Source organism: Cupressus sempervirens, chromosome 7, assembly GCF_028749045.1.
Source record: "Cupressus sempervirens isolate cs-2001-9-10 chromosome 7, ASM2874904v1, whole genome shotgun sequence".
Classification (NCBI taxonomy): domain Eukaryota; kingdom Viridiplantae; phylum Streptophyta; class Pinopsida; order Cupressales; family Cupressaceae; genus Cupressus; species Cupressus sempervirens.
In genome coordinates this window covers 220,352,821-220,375,353 of record NC_143124.1, presented here as the reverse complement: position 1 = coordinate 220,375,353, position 22,533 = coordinate 220,352,821, and positions in this window count along the sequence as shown.

Below are 22,533 nucleotides of genomic sequence, written 5' to 3'. Positions count from 1 at the left end.
TATGACAAAATTGTCTTGCTCAGCATCTGTGTCATGTCCCCTGTTTTGGGTAATATAAGTAAATTATTAAGAATAAATAAATATATTATTTCTTAATGTTATAATATATTAAAATAAATATTGATATATTATTAATGGTATAATAGATTATTAAAGAATAAATAATAATATATTATTGATATAATAATAATACATTACTAAGGTAATAAGGTAATATTAAAGGTCAAATCATTATTAATAAATCAAATAATAATAATACCTTATAGAGTCAATATAAGACTAAATAAATAAATTATAGTTATAATTATAATAATTATATTGATGAATTTAAATAAATAATAATAATAACTTATAGAGTATTATTATCCAAATTAAAATTATTTATAATGAAAGATATAAAATTTAATAAGTTAAACTAATATTACCACTCATTTATTATAACATGAATCATATTTTAATTAAGGATAATGATAATATAATTATGATATATATTATAATATATACCATCAAAAGTGTATTTCTCAAAGTACAACAAACATTAAATACGAGCATTTAAATTATTAAATGTAAGAATATATTGTATAAAAGGATTAAAATATATACTAAATGTAATTATATTCAAATAACAATTAGATGACTAAAAGTCACATCCATTCTATCATCCAAGTATATATGGGATAGATAGCATGACATATTTAAATAGGGGGGATTATTATGAAAACGGATAGAAAGGATTATAAAAAAGGGTGGAAAATATATGTACAATTCAGCTCTAAATCTAATACCCTAAATGGGATATTTATAGTATCACAATCCACAAGAGCAGATCCATCATTGCAGTAGATGATATAAGTCTAGAAATATGATTATTAAATAGATGTTCTACTCTTTAATATAAGGAAGAGATGACAAAGGAAATAAACCTTTTAGTTTTCTAACAACCATTATGTGATGGCAGATGTGCTTTAACATATCTCTGAGTTTCATATTGATTATAGAATATTATTGTTACTGGATACAATGGCATGACATATGGTGAAGACTCACTTTGACATCGACAAAAGAATATATTATTGTTAAAAGTGTGCAACAATATGTGATGTTCATCCACTAATAGGTGACAATAAACTGTGAGGATAATCTATATTATATAATCGTAAGATGAAAATGTTCAGAGGTGGGAAGAATCTTAATATAGTGGAGACAAGCAACGACTAAAGGAAACACTATAGTTTAATTAAATCATTAATAGTATCTAAACATATGGTAAGTCAAGAGGTGCAATAGAAATGAGGTGTTCCCCCATATTCTTGCCTTTAAAAGATATTAAAGGAGTGTCAATTACCATTTTAAAAAGAGCCATACATATTATAGTCATTAATAATACCTTTTTTGAACATATCAAGTACAAACATATATTGTAGTCCCAAAACTTATTTAACCTGCAGGTTCATAATACACATCATCAGCAATTGCCATTGAAGAATAAATCTAAAGATCCATCATCAGCACCAAGAAATATTATCAATAAGAAAGGAGAGAAGAGTGTAGCCACACAGCGAATAGAAGGAAGCCTATTAACATTCAATCATGCCCATTAAGGAAGAGAATAGACAAATTGGCAAATTGAGTAACTTTCTTTCTTAGTTTCAATGGTGTGAGTGTTGAAGTTTAGCATCCATCAAAGTAATTATCAAAGAAAATATGGCAAAAAGGATACAAATAAAAGGAAAGTCACACAATAACAAATGACCCCTAAAATGGGTTCATTACAATCTAAAGTCTCTAATGCTTGGCATATATTAATTTATATATTGTGACTCAACATCTAAATAGCTCGGTATGCACTGCTTACTTGGCTCCTGTATCACTCGACATACATTGTTTGCTTGAAAATTTAGTGACTTAGCACATGAGTGGCTTGGCACTCATTGTGGAATTGGCATGCTCTATCATATACATGTTGTTCTTGGTATTTACTACTTGTTTGGCATGAACTAAGTAAATGACTTAAGTGTATAGACACTCACTTATCAAAACTAATCTGAGATCAACACTCTAACAGTTGATCAACTAAAGTAGAAGCAAGAACAAAACCAAGCAATGTTGGAGATTGCCTCAGTCCTAAGCTATTGTAATTTTGATGACTTAAAGGATTCTGACAGTGCAAAGAAAATATGAGACAAATTAAAGACCATATATGGAGGTGATGACAATGTCTTAAGAGCCAAATCTGAAAGCTTGAGAGAAAAATTTGATAACATGAGAAAAGATGAAAACATAGTACAATACTGCACAAGAGTTAAAGAGGTTGTTAATTCTATTTGTGGTGCAAATGGATAAATCAAAGATGAAACAGTGATAAGTAAGGTATTGAGGACTCTACTCCCTATATATGCCATTAGAGTCTTTGTAATCCAAGAAATGAGATGCACACTAGGTAACAATTTAACCTTACAAGGTGTAATTGGTAGACTTGCTACTTTTGAGATGTCTAACTTTGACAATTACACACTTGCCACTATTGAATTTTCTTTCAAGTCACAACTAGTTCTTAGCAAAAGAAAATGTAAACATGTGAAAAGTAATAGTGGTAGTTTTGATGATAAGAATGATGAACTTGAAACCCTTATTGCAAAAATATTTGGAAGAGAACAAGGTAAATACAAAGGAAAATGGCCTATTATTCTTTTTTCATGCAACAAGGTTGGTCATATTACTGCTAGGTGTCACTGAAAAAGAGGATAAGGATAAAGGGAAAGAAAGTAAGTACAAACAAAGAAGAGATGGCAAAGACTACAAGAGAAGAAAGTATGAAAAAGATAAGAAATCTTGTTATATTTCTAAAGAAACTAACAATGAATCTAAGATTAATGCTGATGAAGTTGTCCATGTTGCTATGAAAGAAGATTCTAGTGAAGATGAGAAAATTGCATTAATTTCGTATGTAAACAAAAGTGAAAGATGGATAATTGATAGTGGATGCTCCAATCATATGACTAGTGATAAAGATAAATTTGAAGATTGTTGAAAATATTCAAGATATGACAGGTTTCTGAGAGGGGAGGGGTGAATCAGTAACTTCAAAACTTTAAAAAAATTCAACACTTTAATCATATATACTATTCACCATTCTAATCTACTGCATATATGAGAGATCAAACATCCATAACACATGTACACAGTGATTTGGTAACCCAAAAACCTTTCAAATAGAAAGTAAAACTGGGGTGGGGATGATACCCACAAAACTTCAATACTACAGTATAAAGTTGGCCTATTAAGGCTTACATTGACCACTTCTGGTGATCTTCCTTGTTGGGAGCATAAAGGACTGTTAGGTCCACCTTGTTAGAGGATTTACAAACATACACTGAAGTATGCACTTTGTTAGGAGATTTATACAAAAACTATTAAGTCTACCTTGTTAAATGATTTACAAAATTGATTCACCTGTTAGGATGAAACAATGGATCTACTTACAAACTTGATTTCTGATTAGATCCTTGAAGTATAGATCACATCTTGTGACTGATGAATCTTTATTGTTCCTTGTTGACCTTGCTAAATATTATGCTCTACTGTTGATTTGCATTTATTTTTTTCAAAGCATTGCATGTCCATTCCTTGATACATTCCTCTATTGCAAATGATATAATACATTACATATATATCATTCCAATAATTACAATTACAAGTTTAGCTAAGACACAAGTGAACAAAACATTACTGAGTCGGCCCAATAGTAAATAACTCGGGTTCACTAAACTGACTCAGTGATCTTCTGATACTTGGCATCCACTACATTACTTGGCATCATCATGCACTCAATAGAAGTGAAGGTTCAGTCCATACTAATCACTCGACATAGTTCTAAACTCGGTGACCACTAGTGACTCGGTAGATGTAGTGTTACTCAATAGATACTCCATGTGGAGTTTACCTTGCTTTACTCAGTAAACATTATAATTTCCACGCTCAGTTTACACTAAATTCTCATGACACAGTCTGACTGCTTGGTAGAGATTGAGATGCTTGGTGTAAATTGAGATGCTCAGTGGATACTAAGATGCTTCGTGTAAACTGTTGAACACTTCTAAGCTTGGTGAGTGTAGGAAACTAAGTGTTGAGCTTGGTAGCTATATTGATATAGATAAGTGTTGTCACTAACGGCAATAGTAAGTTAATCCCAACAAAATATATCGGTCCATACAAAGGTGGATGTGTTAAATTTGGGACTATTCAACTATCTAACAAGATAACATGTGATAATGTTTATTGGGTTGAAGGACTTAAATATAATCTATTGAGTGTTTCACAACTAAACAAATAAGGTTTTAGAGTTGAATTTCACAATAGGAAAGCCAAGATGCATGATCTTGATGGTAAGCTAGTTTAAAGTGGTGATAAAATAAGAGGTATTTTTTTCTATCTAGATCTATCAAGTGAGACATGTTTGTTTTCAAAACAAGAAGATGTTTGGTTATGGAAAAAGAGGTTACTTCATGTGAATTTTAACAATTTGGTGAATATTAGTAAAATGAAGAAAGTTAGAGGGTTGCCTAAACTAAAAGATCCTAATAATGTTATGTGTAAACAATGTCAATTGGGAAAGATGGCCAAGTCTAGTTTCAAGAGAAAAACATACACTTCTAGTAATATTTTGGAATTGGTTCATACTGACCTATGTGGACCCCTTGATGTTCAAAGCTACTAGAGAAAAAATTATTTCATTATATTTGTTGATGACTACTCTAGGATGATGATTGTGATGTTTCTTAAAGCTAAATATGATGCTTTTTAGTTATTCAAGTGGTATTTAGCCAAAGTTGAGAAAGAAATGGGGAAGAGTGAAATTCTTGAGATCTGACAGAGGTGGAGAATTCATTTCAAATGAGTTCAATATATTCTAAAATGATAGAGAAATTAAAAGATAGATGTCAAAATCAAGGACCCCTCCTTAAAATGGGATAACTGAAGAAGAAGCAAATCACTAATGGATTGTGCAAGAACATTAATGATCGAAAAGAGTGTATCAAAGAAGTATTGGAGAGAAGTTGTCTCTACTACTATTTATACCTTGAATAGAGTATAAGTCAAGAAAGGTACAAATACTACACCTTTTGAACTATGGTATTCTTATGCTCCTAATGTGAATTATTTCAAAATCTTTGAAAGTGGATTCTATATACAAAAAGATAATAGGAATAGTAAACTTGATGGAAAAAGTGATGAAGGCATATTCCTAGGTTATTCCACCAAGAGAAAAGCGTTCAAATGTTTGAATTATAACACTAACAAAATTGTGGAAAGTGCAAATGTGAAAGTTGGTGAGTTTGTAGAAAGAAGTGACACTACATGTAAAGAATCACCTAAAGACTATAGTACATTCATCTATGTGGATGACGATGCTCTAGGAACTTCTAATAATCAAGCAAATCAAGCTACATGTGCTAGCCAAATTTGTAAGAAGACATCATAAACCTGAACAAATAATTAATGATGTTGAATCAAGTGTTCTGACAAGAAAAAGACTCAAAGATGATATTTTAGACACCTAAATTTGATTATACCACTTTGTTAACCCCATTTAGTTATCTCTAAAGGCATCATTAATTAAATTTGTATTTAATTAATCCTTTGTCATCCCCTAGCTGATCAATTTAATTAATCATCTATAGTCCTAATTGATAAATCAAATAACCTATTAGTTATCAATTAAATCCTATTCTTCTATCTAATTCCAAAATCCCCATTTATCAAATAAATATATTTGATAAATAAAACCCTCAAATCTAATAACCCCTAACCTATCCTAAATCCCCTTTTTTAGCCTAATCCACCCCATCCACCCATACTAACCAAGCTTAGCCACTAACTCACCCACCCTCATGAATGCCATCCACTTGCAAATCTCTAACATACCTAATCTAATCCTAAACTCAAGCCTAATCCACCCCCTAATGTTGTCACATTGCCTAAGTAAGCTTAAGACTTTCTTAAACCAAGGAAATTCAACAATCTCAACTCCCTCCAAAATATCCCAACCACCCAACAATGAATGCTCTTACAAAAGCCATAAAGACTCTTACAAGCCATAATGAAGAGTCTTTATGAAGATATTATCCCTTGAGCCTCCTTTGTTGACTCATCCATCCCCTTTCCTCCATCCACTGACCCTATGACGTGTCACTCTCTGATTGGTGCTAAACAAGCACAATCCATGTGCTCCCCTTTGAGTGCATCCTAGCCCTCCTTAAGCTTTCATCTTTCCTTCCATCTTAGCCTTCCATCCCTCAAGCCCTTAGCCTATAAATTGAATCCCCTCCCAAGCCATTTTATCACAATCTTGGAGCTAAAGTTATAATGCTAGTTTGAGAAACCAAAGCCCTTAACCATACCCTTATGATGCCAAATTGAGAGCTCACAAAGCTACCAATTTGCCATTTTTCATCTCTATTGAAGCTAGTTTTGAGAACCTTGAGCATGCATACCAAATCTAAGCAAATAGACTCATCCCCAAAGCAAGTGACCATCCTCATTGGGAGAGCCATTCTATGGCTCATATTCTCATTTGAGGGTTTCACTTTGTCTCTCATGTATGTTATGGTTTTTATGCTAGTTAATGCTTTTGTTCTTTTAATAGATTAGTATTACTTGCTAACATATTTCTCATATATATTTTGGCACGCTTAGTGGGACCCCACTATGGGTCATTTAATCATCTATTTCTACCTATATATTGTTTTTTGCTAATAATCTAATGTTTCTTGTCGTTTGAGTGAGTTGTAGGGTTTAATCTTGTTCTTGCAAGTTAAAGGAAGCATTAGGGAGAAAAAATAAAGCTTCAAAAATCAAATTTCAAAATTTTTCTGAAGAAAATCTGCGTGTTTTAAAGCAAATTTTGCGTAGTATCGTCTCCGCAGATCAGCGTCTCCAACTGGATGACTGTCGTCTCTGAATCTAAAATTGTCATCTTCGAAGTGAATTCTGACGTCTGTGCAGATCAGCATCTCTAAGTTTCAGTGTCTCCACCTGGCTTTTATCATCGTCTCCTCCTCTAACCACCATTTTCACTTGGCCATTTTTTTATTCAAAACAGACTCTGTCGTCTCCGTTGCCGCCATCAGTCAAACTGTTGTCTCCACTGCCGCCAGCAATCAAACTGTCATCTCCGCAACCTAAATTTTCGTCTTCGCCGCTGCCAACCTAATCTATTGTCTCTGCCTCTTTCTCTAACGTCTCCACAGATTAGCATCTCCGCAGATCAGCGTCTCCACAGTTTGGCATCTGCGCCTGATAAACTGCCATTTTCGCCTGTCTCTGTTGCACTTCTGTTTTAAAATCTTTATTTCTACACTTTGTAGTTTTTTTTTTTTTTTAAAGAGTATAAATCAAAATTTGACTTTTAGTGGTTCCGTAGGATTTAGACCATTCTAAGCATTTTTACGCATAGGAAAAACAACCAAAAAAAGTTTTAAAAAAAAATTTCATAGTTAAGCTTTCATTTTGAAAGATTTTGGGTGACTAATCAATTTTCTTTTTTTTGTCTTATTGCAGGTTGGAGCAACAGGATTTAATCATGTTTCTTAGGTTTTTCATGGAATGAACTTGAATGGTTAAACACATTTTTCTTGGAATGCATGCTTAAAACAAACAACTCAATCTTGAATGCAAAAGATCAATTAACCATTGCAATATCAAACACTTCATTTGGAGTTTTTAAAATTGAGCAAAACAAATCTCTTTTCCACATGCAATTTAGGAAAAGTTTGATTTTTGGACATTTAAGAAACTTCGTTAAGTTAAACACAAATTTGCAAAAATCAATTTGAGTAGTTCCTTGGACTCACCTCTTTTCTAATCACCCATCAATTCAACCATTGGTTGCAATCTCACTGCCATTTATGGGGATGGGTCTACTTGAAAAAGGTGTTAAATGTTCCACAATCTAACTCACTCACTTGGTCTTTGAATGTTTGCTTTAACTTTATCAAAATTCTTAAATGACCAAAATTCTAGATTAAATTGATCACACTTCAAGTTTGGGCACTAAAATTGAACAACTATTGACGTGGAGGGCCTTTAGGTGTGCACTTGACAATCGAGTTTCACACATCTTTATTTTGGGTTTAAAACAAAATCACACCAACTCTTGAATGCTTTAAAGGAAATTAATTGATACTTGACGTGGAGGGCCTCCGGGCGCGCGGGTTTACTTTTTTGTTGGCCCTAATTCTTCTTCTTGTATTCATTCTTCGCTTGATTTTGCTTTGTTGGTACATTTCAAAGTTGGAATTGAACATTGTCTCTTAAACATGAGTGTTTGCAAAGTCTAGATCAACACACATAAGAGTCAGTTGGAAAAGGAACAAGCGTGTTTTTTAGCCCAGGGTCATATAAGTCTTCTCTCCCCTTGTCATCTTTCAAGGCCATCTTGGGTGCATAAGATTAGGATCCAAAACCTTGTTTCTCTTTTTAGGAGGCTTACTTGGGGATTTCATCACCCCTTGGGATGACCTCAACTCTAGCATTTTGGCAGAGTATAAGAATCGAGAGGTGAATCGAAAGACACCTCTCTTGGGATCAAGATTTTGTCACTCGGGTTAAGCCTCAAGGAATTTTATACCCTTGAGAAGTGAAAGAGGAGAAGTGGGTTACCACTCCTCTCAGTTGTGTGACATCTTTTTTGTTTCATCTACAGATTTGGGCCTCACGTACCTTGGGTATATCGAGGACTCCCTAGCTAAACAAACTGTCAGCCTTGCAGACAACCATCTAGGATGTTAAGGTGTTTGAAGTGACTAATCAAAACATTTGTAGAACACAACCACTCCTTGGTGCAAGTATCACATTCTAAGAATCAAAACTTCTATCTGGTTGTTTCTATCTATTGCTTGGTCTTTTACTTATTGAATGCATGTTTGCCAAACGTGGTCAATCCTAACTTAGGGCACACTTAGCGTAGTCACTGCCTATTCCAGAAGTTGAACAAGTTGAAGAAAAATAATTGAGGTCTCTCAAAGCCAAAAAGATTCAAGAATTCATGTCAGAACAACCCAAACCCAAACAGAAGTTCCACAAAGTTAAACTCAAACCATCTCAAGCATACCAAGAACTTTTAGCCAAGAGAAAGGAACTAACACCAAGTCCTCAAATTGCCAAACTCCACAAAGCAAAGGACAAAGCTGCTGATAAAGCCCTTCAAGACACCTGGTTAGATCACACCATCCAATTTAACCAACATCCAGGAGTTAAAAATGCTTATGCCTTACCAACTAGGCATGATTTCTATGATTAGACCCCCTTGTTTCTCCACATCTTCTTGCATAAGCTTCACTTTTTCATTAGAGTCATCTTTGTAGGAAAGCCAGCCATCTTTAGTCTTCCCCTTAAGCATTTTAGCTCATCCATCTCATTTAGAATCAAACCATCTAGCCAGCAATCCAAAATCTTCACATCCAAGCCTTCAAAATTGTTGTCATTTTTGCCAAAAGTTTGTCATTCCTAACATCTTCCAAATCCATCAATCTCACCAAGGTTATCCCTTTGACAGAGCTTTGTCTAGGGTAATCTAGCTTTGTCACTTTTCATCCCTCATCACCTTGAGCTAAAGGTTGGGATCCACAAGTGGTCAATCTTGTGTTCTTCCTAAAGGGTCATCAGTCTATCCTTAAGTTGACACAATCACCCCCAAGCTTGCAATTAGGAAAGTAGACCTTTCGTGCTTTGGCAACATATCTTTGAAGTTAGAATCCCCAACCCAATCCTCCTTAGGTTTTGTCATATAGCTTTGCCTCAACCTAGGAGATCATTTTCATAGAAAAGCCTTCCCCTTTTGCATCCATCAACATTGTTGCATCTCATACCTAGGAAACATTTTGCATTTTTCATGCCACCCGTCACTCACTTAGGCAAGAAGAAGAAGGAAACAATGGAGCCCTATCATTTGGATCCAATAGCATCACTCCCCTTGAGCACTCAACCATCCTTCAGCCCAAAGAACACCATACCATCACCTACTAACACTGAAGCTTTCATGAACCAACCAAGAAATGCAGTATTGGTGAATGCCATTATAGACAAAAACAAGGAAACAATCATGGCTAAATTTTGAAGGGACAACATTGGAGCCTTCGACTTTGGAAGACCTCCTCCCCTATCAGAGCCATCTCACCCATTGTTTGGACAACTCCCACCACCCATAGGCTCTTATGATTTGAATTATCCTCAATATGTGCCAAAAGAAGAGCCTCAACCCACCCCATATGATCCAACAGACCCAAACATACCAGCCTCCACTCAAGTTGAAATCTCCCTTCCACAAGCCAATCCAGCCACCACCACTCCAGAATTGGTCCATACCACTCCATCCCAAACCCCCTTTGCCCAAAACACCTCACCATTCACTCCCTTCACTATTGCTACTGCTGCTCTCCAACCCAACCTTCCAAATCCACCCATCTCCCAAATCAGTGCTAGCATCTTTGGCCAACCTCAGCAATATACAACAGGGATGCCACCCATGGGGCCAAGTAATCAACCCTTCATCACCCCCAGCTTGTTTACCTCAGGTCAGAACACCATTCCATATTTTCCACTAGGTCCTTGGAGCTTAGTGCCATTAGCCACAAATCCACAAGCTACTACCCTCAGTACACAAAGCTATCAAACCCCACAAGCTACTACCAATGTTTTTCCAAGCTCTCAAGTGACCCAAGCTCCTGCCACCACTCTACCAAACTTTCAAATCCAGCCACCAAGCTATCAAACCCCATTAGTTCCATTTCTAAGCTTTCAATTCCCACCACCTCCACCACCAACTAATCCATTACCTCCTATTACCAACTATTTTTCTATGCCACTTCTAGGAGGAAATCCACCACCACCAACCACCAATTACTTGGCCTCTTTTGCCATGCAAACACCTTCCCAAATGGGGGCACAACCCACATATATTGGTCAAACTCCTCAAATACAAAGCCAAGTTCCACAAGCTCCCCAAGCTTCACGACCATCTTATACCTTACCTCCACAAAGCAATCCATTTATCCCACAGCCAGCTTATGTTCCTCAATCCCAACCTCAAATCCAATATCAATAGCAAGCCTCAAGCCACATGCAGCAATATGTGCCACCTCCACCTTAGCAACCCATCATCCACCATTCAGTTGCCCAAGCCATGTATAACCCCTACCAGCCCATACCTAAAAGCCATCCATATTCCATTGCCCCATCTAGTACATACCTACCTCAGGGCACTCCTACATTGGGGGCACCCCAGCCATCACCCATTAATGCAGAATGGGAAGCCATGAAGACAACTTTGAAGAACATCCAGGAAGGAAATGATCAAAAAACCTTCAAGTTTGAGAATGTGTGTCCTTACCCATTTGACAGAGCCATTACCATGACACCATTTCCCAAGCATTTTGAGACACCCAAATTTGACAAATTTAGAAGAAAAGGAGACCCTGTCACACATATCAAAGAATTTTACATCCACTACTAAGAAGTGGCATACGATGACATCTTCCTCTTGCGTCTCTTTCCCAAAAGCTTGGCCGGACCAGCCCTGGAATGGTTTTATAGAATCCCCTATGGCACAATTAAAAATTTTGTTGAATTGTCTAAGGCATTTGTAGCCCAATATGCCCATCTTGTTGAAACAGAGCTATCAGTAGTTGATCTTGTCCACACCAAGCAAAAAGGTGGAGAAAGCCTTCCCAAATATCTACAAAGATGGCAAACCCTTACCACCCGCATATCTTGCACCTTGCCAGAGTGCCATTTGGTGAAAATTTTTATTGATAACGCCCATCCTAGCTTGGCTCACCACATGACTATGAACTATTTGCAGACCTACAAAGACATCAAAGAGAAAGGAATGACACTTGAGCAAGGACTCATTAAAGATGGTGTGGTCAAGGTTTACAAGGAAGCCAACCAAAATCAATCACATTCCAATGACAAGTCTAGGTATTGGAACAAAAATAAGCACATTGCAACAGATGGCATCACTAACACCAGACATGTGAATATTGTTGGTCCTTCTCAAAACTAGTCCAACCCACCATATCAACCAAACAATCAACAAGCTATCAACTACCAACAGTAGAATCACTAAAGCTATCAAAACCACAATCCAAGACCCAACTTTCAAGGGTCTAGCAATCAAGCTAATGCCATCAATCTAGCTACAGGACAAAAGCCTAGATTCCAACCTGCACCTAGAAACTATACACCACTTGGTGAGCCATTGGATGTCATTTTTGAGAAACTAGTCAAGGAAAACCTCATCAAATTTCCTCCTACCTAGCAAATCGACCCAAGCCAATCCAAAGCTGCATGGTACAAAGATAATGAGTACTGCAAATTTCATAGGGTAAAAGGTCACACTACCCTTAGATGCATGAAACTGAAAGATTATGTGCAGGATCTCATTGATCGAAAAGAAATCACCGTTGGTGCCCAAACCTCTCCCAATGTAGGCTTACATATCTATCAAAATGCTTTTCCTCCACACAACAACCAAAATCCTGGAAAAGCACCTATCCAAACTAACAACAACAACACCAACAACCACCAGCCAAACCAACAGCATGGGAAGAACAATGACCACACTTCATCCTATATAGACTATGGTAGCCTTATAGGTTGTATATCCGAGAAAGAGCCTTCTGTCAATGTGATCAATATCCAAGGACCAAACAATGAGTGTGCAGTCACCACTCGAAGAGCGAGATTTAACATTGCAGGCCCACCCATTTCACCAGCACCATCAGCTCCATGAAAAAGCCAGTACAATATCTTGGAACACCTTGGGAACATGCCAGCCCAAATCTCCATTTTAGACCTTCTTCGCACTAGTCCTATATACAAGAACATCCTTGATAGTGCCCTTATAGAATCTTGTGTCCCTTTAGATATCAATGCTACTAATTTTCATAATCTTGTTGGACACCTATCCTCCTCATGTGCCCTATCTTTCAAACCCACCGACATACCCGTGGTCGAGCCAGATCACACCCTTCCACTTCGCATAGCCATCATGGTTTCCAATTTTGCCGTGAAAAGAATAATGATAGATTATGGATCAGCCTTGAATATTTGCACCCTAAAATTTATAAAACAAGCTGGGTATACTGAGGCAGATATCATCAGTGAGGTTATCACCATCAAAGCTTATGACAACTTGGAAAGAGCCACAGAAGGAACTATTTTGCTGCCAATCAAGGTTGGTCCAATCATCCAAAAGACACTCTGCCATGTTATTGATCAAAATTTACCATTTAACATCCTCCTTGGTTGCCCATGGATTCATGCCATGAATTTTGTTCCATCCACTTACCATCAGTGCGTCAAATTTCCACATCAAGGCACCGAGGTAACCATCCATGCCAATCTGGAACCCTTTGCTTACTGCAATGTAGTTGAAGCTTCATATACAAACCATTTCCTTGGAATTGATATCGGCACATCCATTGCCAGCTCATCCCACACTTGTAATGACCCAGAAACCATCCTCACCTACACCTTATCTACCATGAAGATCAATAACAAAGGCTGTGGAGAGTATAGTCTGTCAGATGCATTTGTTGTCGGGGCACTCCCACTTGATCCACATGCCCATGGATGATTGACATATCACAAAGCTAAGGAGATTCCACCTCCTTGATACAAATAGTTTTTTCCAACAACCTTTGTATCCTCAAAAATCCCTCTTCATGAGGAGCTCACTCCAGATATCAACAATTTGTTACATAAGGATGCACCTCAAAGAAATCAAGCACACCTTGATCACTTCAGCTAGAAGTATCCCCAAGAACATAAGCTCATCACTGACAAATGGAACTATCAAGATGGTGGTCTAGGACCAGATGAAAGAGGCATGCAATGCTCCATTGATGCACACAAGTGGGAATCGAAGTCAGGTCTTGGCTTTGGCATACCCACAACTAGGGGCACCAATATGGACGATCACGCTTTTTCAAATTTTCATCGCGACCTTGTCAAAATCAAAGACATTCCTAAGGAAGTTGAAAAGAGAGCCTACGATGATATCCTAGACCAAATCTCCCTCGAAGACTCTGTTCTCCAAAAACTATCCATCCACCTCATTGACCTATCACTCACCCATCCACAACTCATAGATTGGGACCAACCAAGCATCATACATATTGATGAGTTCACATCAGAGGAAGTGCTTCTGAGATTTATGGGAGTTGAAACACCTCACAAGAAAACAAAGCCAGATTCTGCCTATATCTACAAGCTAGATCCCAAGGGGTATTTTGGAGAAAATCCCCAACCTAGTTCTAATACACCCAAAATTGGAACTAATGTGAATCCAGGACTAGCTAAGGTAGCGAAGAGAACCCCTTAGCAAGAAAATCCAGAGCCACAAGCAGAACATGAGGATTTAGCATTGCCTCCTCAAGATAATCAACCAGAGGTGTCTTCCATTCTAATTGAGGATACTAGAGAAGTCAACATCGGTTCTTCAGAGATCCCTAAGCTTGTTCACATTGTTGCATCCCTATCACAAGACCAAGCTGACCTCCTCTTTGAGGTCTTAAGAGAGAATATTGGTCGATTTGCATGGTCATATCAAGACATGCTAGGGCTTGATCCAAAGCTTTTAGTTCATCATCTTGCAGTCGATCCAAAGATCAAGCCCATCAAACAAAAGATTAGAAAAATGCACCCCAATGTGGCATTATTGGTCAAAGTTGAATTAGAAAGAATGTTAGCTGCTAAGGTTATCTGACCTATCGACTACTCAGAGTGGATCTCCAACATGGTCCCCATCACTAAACCTTCTGGTGACATCAGAATTTGCACTGATTTTAGAGATCTTAACAAAGCTTGTCCAAAAGATGATTTTCCCTTGCCCAACATAGATATGATCGTAGATCTTACAGCTAGACATGAAATTTTGTCCCTCATGGATGGATTTTCTGGGTATAATCAGATCAAGATTGCAGAAGAGGATCAGCATAAGGCAGCATTCACTACCCCTTGGGGAACCTTTTGTTACAACATGATGCATTTTGGCCTAAAGAATGCTGGGGCTACCTATCAAAGAGCTATGACAGCCATTTTTCATGATCTCATCCATAGCATTTTGGAGGATTATGTGGATGATATCTTGGTCAAGTCTCATACCTTCATCGATCATCTTGCTGACCTAGAGAAATTCTTTGATAGGTTAGCCCAATATCATCTCATGCTAAATCCCAAGAAGTGTGTCTTTGGGGTCACATCTGGCAAGCTTCTAGGCTTCATAGTTTCTAAATGAGGTATAGAGATCGACCCCAAGAAGGTCAAGGCTATCTTAGACATGCCTCCTCCCCAGACACTGTGACAGCTTCACTCTCTTTAGGGAAAGCTTCAATCTGTTTGGCGCTTCATCTCCCAGCTTGCAGATAAGTGTACACCATTTTCACATTTACTAAAGAAGGATGAGAACTTCAAGTGGGATCCTTTATGTCAGTGTAGCTTCGACTAGCTCAAGCAGTATCTCACCAATCCCCCTATCTTGGTTCCACCAGTTCTTGGTCGCCCCCTGATTTTGTACATATCAGCAATGCCTACTACTCTAAGGGCACTTCTAGCACAGCTCGATGACTACAGCAGAGAAAGAGCCATCTACTACATCAGTAGAACCCTAGTTGGTTATGAACTCAATTACACTCGTATGGAAAAAGCTTGTTTGGTAGTTGTTTTCTCAACTCAAAAGCTTCACCACTACATGCTAAGTCATACCATCCAATTGGTCTCCAAGATTGACCCTCTCAAGTATATGCTCTCTAGAATAGCACTTAAAAGCCATTTGGCCAAATGGGTTATGCTCCTTAGCGAATTTGACATCCAATATGTGGATAGAAAGGCAATCAAAGGGCAAGCTATAGTAGATCACCTAGTTGATGCACCTCTAATAGATGCATATCCTTTGATCACAGAATTTCCAGATGAGCATATCTGCCTAATTGAAGAATAGCCCCCATGGAAGCTTTATTTTGATGGTTCATACACATCTCATGGATCAGGGGCAGGTATATTGTTGGTCACACCTCAAGGAGATTACATTCCAAAAGCTTTTAAGCTACAATTCCCTAGCACCAACAATATAGCTAAATATGAGGCTCCCATAGAAGGATTAAAAATAGCTACAGAATGGAACATTACTGAGTTACAAATCTTTGGTGATTCTTAGCTCATCATCAAGCAAGCCCTAAATGAATATCAAACCAAAGATGAAAAGCTATTACCCTACAAAGAGCTAGTTGATCAGCTAACCCAGCATTTTATAAAGCTTCAATTTAAACAAGTGCCTCAAATATAGAACAAAGTAGCAGATGCTATGGCTACTATAGGCTTGCTCTTGGAAATTCCCCAAGCAGCTACATAGTATGAGTTTTTAGTCGAGCAGCTCCTCACACCTACCTATGCGAATGATGACTCATATCGTGTTTGTATCTTGGTTGGTCCCCAATCCCCTTGGTACCATGAGATTCACACTTATCTTAACGATGGTATCATATCCCCTCATCTCACACATACCCAACATTAGAACCTCATCTGAAAATCATCCCGCTATGTTATCATAGCCAATACCCTATATCATCGAGGTTATCACAATACTCTCTCTCGATGTTTAGACCAAAATGAGGCCGCGATGGTGTTAAAAGAAGTACACTCCAGACTTTGTGGTGCCCACACAAGTGGTATTGTCCTAGTGCGAAAAATCCTTAGAGTAGGCTACTATTGTCCTACCATTGAAGAAGACTCCTGTGACTTTCTTAGAAAGTGTCTCCCATGTCAACAGCATACAAATCTTGTGTACGCTCCAGCACAGGATCTACAGCCTATTGCACCACCTTGGCCTTTCGCTTGGTGGGGCCTTGATCTAGTTGGAACTATCACACCCCTCTCATCTAATGGACATAAATGGATAATAATAGCTACAGACTATTTCACTAAGTTGGTGGAAGCAGTCCCCCAGGTCTCAGCTACAAGAGTTCAGGTCTCCAAGTTCATCTTGTACCACATTGTTTTCCACTTCGGCATCCCATTCTTCACCGACCATGAAGGTAACTTTGAAAATCTCAACATGGAAGAATTATGCACTTCCCTTTGCATCCATCACTACTTTTCTAGCCCATATTTCCCACAAGGTAATGGCCAGGTAGAGGCAACTAACAAAACCCTCCTCAAAATCCTAAAGAAAGTTGTCAATGATTCCAGTCGTGATTGGCACCTACAAATAAATCCAGCCCTATGGGCCTATCAAACCTCCTTTCATACATCCATAGGCACAACTCCATACTCCCTAGTCTATGGTGCCAAAGTGGTACTCCCTATAGAGGTTGAACTTCCCTCCTTGAGCATATCTTTACAAGGGAAAATATCAGATGAAGAATACAGAGTAGCTCGACTCACCCAGCTAGATCTCTTAGACGAGAAGCGACAACAAGCCTATGATCATCTCATAGTCTATCAAACTCATCTCAAAAGGAATTTCAACAAGAAGGTGCTTCCATGAAACTTTTAGCTGGGTGACATGGTCCTCAAAGAAAACATGAAAGTCCAAGCAGATCGAGAAAAGAAAGGCAAGTTTGAACCTACATGGCTTGGTCCTTATGTTGTCACTGCATCCTTTGGCTCCGGCGCCTATCAGTTATCTACACCAGAAGGAGAACTCTTGAATTATCCTACTAACATCATTCATCTCAAGAGGTTCTATGCTTGAAGATCCTTGGTATACCCAGCTTTTGAAAAAATAAAAATAAATAGTAAAGAGAAATAAGCATCCAATGTTGAAAACTTGGCAATTCAAGTGCCTTGGATAGGTACCTTGGTAAAAACTTGGTAATTTAGGCACCTTGTGTACTAAGACTAATCCATTAGCTATCACTATCCTATCCCTCATCCATTCACCCACCATCCCATAAAACACATGCTTGTTCCCTTGGTGTTCCAACCAAATATCCAAAATCTAATGGAGCTTGTAAGTACCTCCTGTACAGCTTGTAAATTTTGTACCTCAGCTTGTAAATCTTGTATCATCCCTTGTATCATACCTTGTATATCTAAATCTTGTCCAAAGCTTGTACCATATTCCAGCTTGTAAATAATCTTGTATCCTAGCTTGTATCCTATCACATGCACACAAAGAATCTCATTTTCACTTAAGCTTTTCGCAAACCATCTACCTATCTGCCTATTACCTATTGCAGACATCCCACCCTTCACAAACATTTCCATCTCACAAAACCCAAACATGAACACAACCTTGTACATTTGTAACATATCTTGGTCTATCAGCTTGTACATCCTTTTTAGATTACTACCATTGTATCTATCCAGCTTTCGTGTCAGTTCCTCCTTGATCAACATCTTGCACACATCGCACAACCCTTAGTTAGCTATTCCAATGCATCCTTTAGCTAGATCTCCTATCACCAAAGTGTTATCCTTTTTAGTTTAGCTTGCCAAATGCATCACTCATCCAGATCCATCAGCTTAGGTGCTCTCTGATAGATCCTTGCAGGATATAGCTTTCCTCATGTTTGATCTTGGTCTGTTAGTACCTCGTCCTACCCATCTCATTGGCAAATGGTTCTATTTTGGATTTTCACTTTCTTTTGATTTGGAATCTTTTGTTTTGGGTCTTGAAGTATCTTTTCCAAGCAATCTCCTTGTTCCCTCCTCAAGATTTCCACGATCGTCCATATCATGGTATGCTGCGAATGGGGCAATCTAAGCGTAAGGTCTTGATCAAGTCTTTTGTTTGTTTTTCTTTGCTGCTTATGGGTTACCTAGTGTTGGTTCCACTCTAATTCTTTCGAGATTCATGTGTGATGCTGGGACAATCCTTGTGTGTTTATTTTGAGTTAGTCTGTCAGTCCTCTGGATAGTTGGTGAAAAGGCCTTGATGTTCTCGGTAACCTTGGCAATTAACCAACAGTCCTATAGCAAATCTAGTGCTCAACTACATGGTGGTACTTCTCTTTGAAGTATCCCCTTGCTCAAAAAGCTTCAATGGATTCCCTTCCTCTCCATTATCCCCCATCCCTATCCAGCACCTACCCTAGCTTATGCATTAGTATCTCTTTGAATCACTCTTTTTGCTTAGCTTTAGGGATCCACAATCCTAGTCTTAGGGATCCACCAATCTAATCAATCCACCAAGCCTCATCTTTCGAGATCCACAATCCTAGTCCTAGGGATCTCCGAAACCCATCTTTCGCCAATTTAACTCTTTGAAATCCTATTGCATTAGCTTTATAATCCCCTCATCCATCTCCCTATCCTGGATTCCTTTTATAGCGCTCTTCTTCTTCATCCTCTGCAATCCCTGAAGTCTTAAGCTTGCTTCCTCTTGTGCCTCTGATTGTCCCTTTATCATTCTCCCATAATGAGAGTTTGAGCTAATTTAGCCTCTTCTCTTAAGCCAGTCTGAGTCTCCTTGCTCATCTCGGATTCTTGTATTTTTCAAGAAGTCATCAAGCCTCATTTCTCTCTCTGCCGCCTTCTTGAGGGGGTATCATCTCTAAGTCTAGTCTCTCCTCTTCTTATTCGAGACTGGGGCAACCTTGTTGCTAAAAACATCTTCCTCGTGTCGTCTTCATTCGAACTTCTTTGAAATAGTGTTGTCTCAAAACTATATCAAAGTTGGGCAAAATGTAGACACCTAAATTTTATTACACCGCTTTGGTAATCCCATTTAGTTATCTCTAAAGGCATCATTAATTAAATTTCTATTTAATTAATCCTTTGCCATCCCCTAGCTGATCAATTTAATTAATCATCTATAGTCCTAATTGATAAATCAAATAACCTATTATTTATCAATTAAATCCTATTCTTATATCTAATTCCAAAATCCTCATTTATCAAATAAATCTATTTGATAAATAAAACTCTCAAATCTAATAACCCCTAACCTATCCTAAATCCCCTTTTTTAGCCTAATCCATCCCATCCACCCATACTAACCAAGCTTAGCCACTAACTCACCCACCCTCATGAATGCCATCCACTTGCAAATCTCTAACATCCCTAATCTAATCCTAAACCCAAGCCTAATCTACCCCCTAATGTTGTCACATTCCCTAAGTAAGCTTAAGACTTTCCTAAACCAAGGAAAGTCAACAATCTCAACTCCCTCCAAAATATCCCAACCACCCAACAATGAATGCTCTTACAAAAGCCATAAAGACTCTTACAAGCCATAATGAAGGGTCTTTATGAAGATATTATCCCTTGAGTCTCCTTTGTTGACTCATTCATCCCCTTTCCTCCATCCACTCACCCTATGACATGTGTCACTCCCTGATTGGTGCTAAACAAGCACAATCCATGTGCTCCCCTTTGAGTGCATCCTAGCCCTCCTTAAGCTTTCATCTTTCCTTCCATCTTAGCCCTCCATCCCTCAAGCCCTTAGCCTATAAATTGAATCCCCTCCCAAGCCATTTCATCACAATCTTGAAGCTAGAGTTATAATGCTAGTTTGAGAAACCAAAGCCCTTAACCATACCCTTATGATGCCAAATTGAGAGCTCACAAAGCTACCAATTTGCCATTTTCCATATCCATTGAATCTAGTTTTGAGAACCTTGAGCATACATACCAAATCTAAGCAAATAGACTCATCCCCAAAGCAAGTGACCATCCTCATTGGGAGAGCCATTCTATAGCTCATATTCTCATTTGAGGGTTTCACTTTGTCTCTCATATATGTTATGGTTTTTATGCTAGTTAATGCTTTTGTTCTTTTAATAGATTAGTATTACTTGCTAACATATTTCTCATATATAGATACATGCTTACTTTGTGAGTTTGATTCCAAAATAGTAAAGGATGCTTTAGATAATGAAGATTGGATTCAAGAAATGAACAAAGAAGTTGACCAAATTGAGAAGAACAAGACTTGGACCTTAGTGCCAAGACCTAAAGACAAAATTGTCATTGGGACAAAGTGGGGTTTTAGGAACAAACTAAATAAGAATGGAGAAGTAATAAGAAACAAGGCAAGACTTGTATGCAAGGGTTATGCTCAAGAAGAAGGAGTTGATTATGGAGAAACTTTTTCTCCTATAGAAATACTTGAAGGAGTTGGAACTCTACTTGCATATTCAAACTACAAGAATTTCAAGATATATCAAATGGATATCAAATCTACATTTTTAAATGGTATACTAGAGGAAGAAGTATACATTGAACATCCTAAAGGATTTGTAGATCCGGAGAAAAGTAACATGATAAGTAAATTGAACAAAGTTCATTATGGATTAAAGCAAGTGCCAAGAGCATGGTATGAAATATTACATAACTATTTGGTGAATATTGGTTCTAAAAGGATAAATGATAATAGTAACCTTCATTTGAAGAATGGTAAGAATAATGAAGTATTTTTATCTAAAATATTTGTTGATGATATTATATTTGGAGGAAGAGAAGCATTATGCAAATCATTAGTTGATGAAATGAAGAAGGAATTTGAAATGTCTATGTTTGGTGAAATCAAATTCTTTGTTGGATTAAAAGTATGTCAAATGAATTTTGGTATTTTCATTACACGATCCAAATACATTATGGAGATACTAAATACTTTTGGTAGGGAAGACTCCAGACTAGTAAGTATACCTATGTCTACAAGACATAAGTTTTCTAAGAATGATGATTCTACTAATGTGAACCAAACCTTAATATGTTTTTTACAATAGACCAGATATTGCTTTACTAGTTGGGATAGTTGCTATATTTTCAGACAATCCTAAGGAGAATCACATGATGGCTATGAAAAGAATAATGAGATATCTAAAAGGTACAAAATACTATGGATTGTATTACAAAAGAAGTGACAGAGTTGAATTGAAGGTGTTTACTAACATAGATTGGGCAGGAAAAATTGATGACAGAAAAATCACTAGTGGTGGTGTGTTCTTTCTAGGAAAGATATTGGTGCCATGGACAAGCAAGAAGTAAAATTATATTTCCCAATCAACAACTGAAGCTGAGTATGTGGCAGTTGTAGTGAATTGTTCGAATATTATGTGGATCAAGCTATTACTCAAAGGAGTAAAAGAAGAGATTACAAATCTAGTGGTCATCTATTGTGATAACACAAGCGTTATCAACATTTCAAAGAATCTAGAGATGCACACTAAGACAAAGCACATTTCTATCAAGTATCACTACTTGAGGGAATTAGTTCAAGACAAAGAAGTAAAGATAGAATATACAAATACCAGGGAACAGATTGCTGACATATTCACAAAACCCTTACCTAAACATGCTCATGAATATCTTAGAGGTAAATTAGGGGTAATTCTCCTAACCAAAGCTAATTAAGGAGACCAGGTGCGATGCATCACATGTGCTAATCAGCATATCCTACACACTAATGCCATATAGCTCTACTTTGGGATATGCCTGAGGTAGATAAATTACCATAGTATAATAGATCAGTCATAAACATATGATGGATACTAGCCAAACATATAGAATCTACACAATATAGAT